General features: G+C 37.3%; 1 long non-coding RNA gene across 2 annotated transcripts in view; it reads left to right on the top strand.

Moving 5' to 3' along the window:
- The window catches only part of LOC115598421, a 34,820-nt gene that overhangs the window by 17,471 nt on the left and 10,413 nt on the right, over positions 1-6,936 (top strand). The window lies entirely within an intron of this gene.

Below are 6,936 nucleotides of genomic sequence, written 5' to 3' on the forward strand. Positions count from 1 at the left end.
GAAACAAACATATGTGGTTTATTCCTTCAGATAATTAAGACCACAAAAAAGTCTAACTACCAAACTCAATAGTAGTGCTGTGTACTTCATTTAAGTCAGAATCTATTCCAAATCCCAACTCACATTTCTTTTGCTTTAAAAGAAATAGACCCATATATATTTAATGCATTTACCAACATCTTGCAAACACCTTCCTTCCAATTTGTTTTGAATGAATCATTCCAAAGCAGTTCTACAGAGATTTCAATTAACCAAGGGCTCAAATATCCAATGACAACAGGACCATTCATCTTTTTCAGTGTTCTTGCTATGCTTCTACATCTTAGGTCAGGAAATTGTAGTTTTTATGTAAATTTAGCAACAATAATCTCTTTGAAGATTATGGATCACATAGAGGTTACTTCAAATATCAAAAAATCTATCACTGTAGATCTATTGTATCAGAAGTAACACAAACATTTTTAAGTGATAGATCACAAGTATATCTACATAGCAGCAACATGAAGGAAACAGAGTGTAGAATTAGAAAAGAAATGGAAATTGTCCTTCCGTCCCCCTGATGGTTTTCAGTTATTTAATAGGTCATGGGAAGGACCTGGCTGTCAGAGCACAGGGAAAACATATTAATATTGGAGATGTACAAATGTCTGGTTTGCTATGATTTTTCTAGTCTGGATGATAATATAGTAAAGTAAAAAGGCCCAATCTACACACAGTGATCCTGCTCTGCTCTCAGTACTCCTTGAAGAATCTTCTCCACTGTCCTGCCAGAAAGACAAAATTAATACATTTTAAGAAGGATCATGAAGTGGGGTAGTAATACAGCCTCTATATAGTGATGAGAACATACAGGGGTATGTTCTCATACAGGAGGGGCAAGTTCTTCTCATAGAGCTGCTTTTCCTTTGAATTAGTATTACTAGTAATGTGTCTGATCTACATAGAGATCCGGGACTAGAAATAAAAAAAGTATACCAATTGCAATGCCCAATAGTTAGCACTCATCACAACTTTTCAGATGGAAAACCAGTGCCAGTTAGCAGGTATGTCACATGTATTGTGCAGCAATAATAGTTAAATCTGACTGCTGCTTCAGAATTGTGCAGATTGGCAGATATGAAACAGGACCTACATCAGACTTGAGCCCTCCTGAAAAAGGAGCAGGAGATTAGGCAAATTGCTCTAACTTAATCACCCTTTATTTAGACCTCAGAATATTTCTTCACTATTTATACATGTAACAGCTTCATTATGAAGCCTCCTTGCAGAACTGAGTGTTTCTGTAATACTTTTATTAGTAACAAAGTAGCTTATTAAGATTTTCTTTAAAACATAGGATCCTGCGGAAGAACAGTATCCATTTCTTTTTCTCCTGCCCCTAAAAATAGTTGACAAAATAACCATGTTGTAATCTTACTGACTAAAAAGATCTACAAGAATATTTTCCACTTCCCAAATACTGCTTAGGATACTGAAATGTCTTCAGAATGGGGTGGACTTCCTGATGAAAATGGATAGAAAATTCAGGATAGATTGTTAGCTCCATTGAGCAGCTCAGCTTTGACCTTGGGAATATCACTAACTTTGTCTGTTGAGCTTTCATTTTTTATTCCGTAAGGTAAAAATGACACATGTAACTTCCTCATTGAGACAAGATGGTGTGAAAACAAAAAGTTAATTTCAATGGCCTTGAGCACCACTTCAGTTCTTTAAGGAGTTTAATGGAGGAGGAATAGTTTGACATCATGACTCCTCCCTTGGTAGCAGTGATAAAAAAATGGAGAATCTGTGGCATTCAGGATGCAGCCTTTTATAGCTCCAAAGTGGAACTGGAAATTTTCCTCACTTGTAAGTTTCCATAAAAGGTCCTGTGGACTTTACAGAAAGGATCTTCTTTCCTGGTGTGCTTACTACTTGCATCCAAGATTCTCTGGCTTCTGAGTGCAGTACAGAATGGGGAGGGGTGATTAACCACAAAAATTCCAAGTGTTAATAATTTGCAAGCACCACACAACACTGCCCAAACCAACATTTTCACAAGCATTTTTTTTTTAATAACTAGAAATTACAAGTATCTGTTTCCAGTAGAGCACAAGAATCTTGTACAGGAAAATAGAGAAGGATCAAATCACCCTCCGCATTAAAAGTTCTTTTTCACTTTCCAGTTTTGCCCAAGCATGACACCAGCAGGGATCATTTAGCCTTCATCTGTTGCCTGTCCAGTGTTTGGTTTTTAAAGTCAAAATTTGTATTGGAGGTAAGGCACTTGAATCCTGGCTGTTTAAGCAAAGAAATGGAGGGTGATCACCCTCAGTGGATAGCTAGAAGCACACAGGAAGCTAAGTTTATACAAAATGAACCTGTGCCTCAGCTGGAAAGGGAAGCAGAAACTCCCAAGTCCCAGCCCAATGCTTTGTAACTACTGGCCCATCCTTCTTTCCTAATAATGTTCTTGCGTTAAAGAAAAAAAAAATTAATCAATTAATTATGGGTTTCCAAGAGCAATATAGTACTTAAAATTGTAATAAACCTGTGTCTATACAGCATGAAAATATAGTTAACAAGAACCGTCCCAATGAGTAATTCAGGACTTAAGCAACTAACATTATTTTGAAATCCTTCATTAAAAACTTCTTCAGCTTCCCATTTGGTCCACTGACCCTGCTATCTGGGACCATCTCATTTGTACTGCTTCCTTGGCCTCCTCTGTACCCCTGAGTGATACCAATTCAAGTTCCTACTTTGAATCACATAGCTGATCAAGTAAGGCTGATCAAAGTGGATTGAAGCAAACAGTAATGATATTATTCAATGACTCAGAAGCTCAGCTGCCCAAGCACACCATATGGATTTTGGCTAATGCTCAAAGAAAGGACTGAGAAAATGGTCTTGCCAGTCACAGAGTTAATTTATTTTATTTTTTACTCCTTATCAGTCTCTCTACTCATACAGAACAACTCTCTTGCAAATGAGGGCCCAAACACAGGAGTCCAGCAGGAAGCAAACACAGCAAGGAGGGTTATTTTTATTTTTAATAGATATAACATAGATAATGCTTTGTTCTGGCCGTGGTTTTTGACTATGTGGGGAGAAGATTTGGCTCAACACCACACAGGTTTGAAAAGGCCTACTTTAGGTCAGTACACAGACAAGTGAAAATAACCATTTTTCCATGTAAGCAGCCATTACACAAGCATCTCAAATTCATTAATTTTAGCAGAAAGCTGGTGGAATCATAACTATTTCAGTACAGATCAAAATTTCACTGCTCTGATTTAGTCTATACCCTCTCTGGTGTTGGGTCCTACACATGAATACCTGTTCAAACATTTTTATTTCTGCCTTTCTTTAAATCACCCACAGTAACTTTCAGACCACTCTCATCTCCTCAGCACATTACCCCTGGCTACATGCATCAACTTAGAGAGCAATGGCCAATAGACAATGTGGAAAAATCATGGAGGAGGGCATTCCCAAAAGAATCACAGCAAGCTTGTTCATCAGAAGTCAATCTTTGTGGACCAGGAAAAGGCCAGACTGATATCCACAGAGGACTCCCGTGTCTTCCTTCTCTGTGCAGCAGAGCATTATGGCACTCCCAGGACTGGGGTCAGCAAGGATGAGGCTCAGTTATAGAGAGCAAAAGGTTAATCAGGTCACAAGAACTTCTAGGTGATGATGTTCTGCTCTCAGGTTCATTGATCAGCCAGTGAGAGTATTTTTTTCCTTGATGATGCAATGTTTTTAAATTAATGCCTTTGGTAGAACTTGGGTGGGTGGGGATTATGAAAACCAGTTTGAACTGGTCTGCAGCCTTTGTAAATGCTTCAACTCTCCTACTAATGATGATTGAATTAATCTCTTAACAAACACGTTTGTTTTTCTAATTCGCCTCCACAGTCATAATTACTTTAACTCCAAACCCAACACCCAAATATTACAGCAGAGATGACACTTAGCATCCCCTGCTCTTAGGAGATCTCTGAACTATCAAGATCCCTCCTGAAGTTTGTGAAGCACAATGCCTAGGACCCCATCGCCAGAAATAGAAACCAGCAAACCAGAACCAAGTCTAAGAGGATTCACTGTCTCCAAAGGAAGCATTTTTTACCAGCATGTTCAGAACACATTTTCCTTCATAGTTTACTGTAAAAACAGTTATTTCTATTAGTGGTCCATGGGCACTCAGTGTACAGCCAAAATTAAAAAGTCCACCAATCTTCTGAGGTGGGAGTCCCACTCCATCCCATTTAATCTTTGATGGTAGTAGGCTTGTAACTGAGCAACAAATTTAGTGCTGTATTTCTTGCAAACTATTTCACAAATGTTCACTTCAACTTCTCTGCATCTGAGAAACTTTACCAGAGTGTGCAAGTTCCCAGATTCTTCTTGTGGCCCCTATTGTCCCCCTTCAGAATCCTTTTTTAGTAAAACTTTCAAAGAGAAAACATGAAAATATTCCACACTAACCTTTATTTTATAAGATGGCATCGAATGATAAATTTTTCAACTGTTTGCCAAAAAAAATGGAAGAAAAAATCAAAAATATTTTCAGTAAAATTTTTGAGATTTAAATTTTTGTCGAAACTTTGGAAAATTTTAAGTCTGAGAATTTAAAATTATCTTGGGAGATAAAATTTAATTTAGCAGATGTGAAGATAATACCAATATGGGACTATGGACATTATCTAGCAGCTATTATAGAATAAGACTGACTTACAAAATGTTTAGCTCAAGCAAAACCTTTGCATCAGCTGTAAGGGACCTGAACATGAGGAAATCGTTATTTTGTCAAGCAAAGTTGAATTATCATATGTCTTTTTTTATGGACTAAAATAGATTTGTCATACAATCTAAGATTGTGGACATAGAAGAAAAATGTTTAGAACTGGAGTACTGAGAGCCAATGCACATTAAAAAAACAAACAAACCAAACCAAACCAAACCAACAAATTTTAAACAGGAAAGTTTGGTATGAATCTGTTGGGAAAAAAAAAAAAGTTGGTAATGAGATAATCTAGTTTATTTATATATATATATATGTGATGGATAAATAAAAGAACAAAACTCAGAAACCCATTAAATAAGAAATGGAATAGATCTGCTCAGTCTTTGTGAAGGTAGTCTAGTAGCAAGGCATTTATATGACTGTAAAAATATGAGCAATGATTGTAGAAATACCAAAAATGCAAATATGTGTATAAATGTAAATTCACCTACTTCAATCACTCATAAGAAGCTGATAAAAAGACCCTTGAAAACAGCCCCAAATTGCATACTGCTCTTTTGTATAATGAATCTTCCTAAACTACTAAGTCATATAAGTTTGCTACGGTTTTAGTTACTTCCTACTGACCCACTGATCTGACAGAAGTGTTGCTGTTAATTAAGGAAAAAACTGCTCTTAACAGCCAGCCCCATACTGTTGTCTCATAGACTTTTGGTCACAGCAAAAGGAAATAAAGTCAGGCTGGGGCTCTGAGCTGAGGCCATAGATACACACAATATGCACAGATAACACCATCCTATGAAGCATATAAATGGCCTCGCTTCACTTAGAGTAAAAGTTGACCTAGTTCAGTATCCAGTGTTGCACATAGTGGTTATGGTGTGGGCATACCATGGCACAGGGGCACACTGATGTTTCCTCTCTCTCTCTTCCTTTGTTCATATCTCCCACTGCTTGGTTTCATTATTGACCAGCACTGGAGATCAGTATTCAATGTCCTATCCAGCATCAGTACAAAATCTCTATCCTGAGTGGCAATGCACAGCTTAAGAGACCATCCCACAACGTATAAAACCAGGGCTTCTTTTTCTTGTATTCTTCTCTTTTTATACAATAGCAGTGATTTTTCTCTGCTATTTTATCAGCCAGTCAATTAGTATCATGAAATCCTTCCCAGGAACAAATTGGGATCAGGAGCAAAATGTGCCACCTCACAGTTCATTACATTCCTGTGTGATCTCTAGATTCTCTGAATAACACATCTCAACTAATTTCTTATAAAGAGTCTTCCTTTTTCTGTGAGCTTAATTTTTTTAAAAGATTCTTCATTGAGGAGTCTTACAGTTTTTTATGAACTATGAGACAAATACAAATCAAACCACTGTAATCTACAAAGAATCCTTGGGTGAAGTTGTGTTAGTTCTTCAATGAATTTGTCAGACTTACGCATGCAACTACAAATTCGAGTTTCTGAAACACTTAAGTTGAACTAACTGTGCTGCAATCACTGCATACACACATCTTTTTTTAAAAAAAAACTTATGTCACATTTGTCACTTTCTACTCTGGCACAGCCTGACTGATGAGTCACAGTGAAAGGCTTAACATTTTTCTTCCTGAGACACCTAAAAGTTCCTCTATGAATACTAAGTGGTCCTGGTGATTTGTTGTCACATATTCTTTGGTCTTTTTTGTCTAGAAACTTCTATTGTTAATTCAACTAAAAACAGTGGCTCAGGCTCAAACACGCCAAGGAAGTACATGTGCAATGGGTTGAGCTTTACTGTTTTTCAACACCCTTGAGCCCTTCTTTTACAGTCTGAACATCTACTGGCCTCTCAGATGCTCTAGCAGGTTTCTGATGTCTTTGAAAAAGAATATATAATTACTGCTATGACTTCTGCAAGTTTTTCTTTTTCCTCCAACTTATCCTTGTCCTTTTCCTTTCTTATTATGGTTTTAAATTTAGTCAAGGAATCATATGATTCAGAGAACTGTTTGGGTCAGAAGGGACCTTAAAGGTCATCTAATTGCAGCCCTCCTGTGGTCAGGAACACCTCCCAGCAGAGAAGCTGTTTGAAGCCTCATCTAACCTGGCCTTGAACATGTTTGGGGGGGAGCAGGAATGTTTTCAGGTTATTCTTTATGGTGGGTGCTGTTCCATGATTTGATAATCATTTTCTTCCATTTTCTCAAGTTTTTTTCCC

Source organism: Calypte anna, chromosome 5A (assembly GCF_003957555.1).
Source record: "Calypte anna isolate BGI_N300 chromosome 5A, bCalAnn1_v1.p, whole genome shotgun sequence".
NCBI lineage: Eukaryota > Metazoa > Chordata > Aves > Apodiformes > Trochilidae > Calypte > Calypte anna.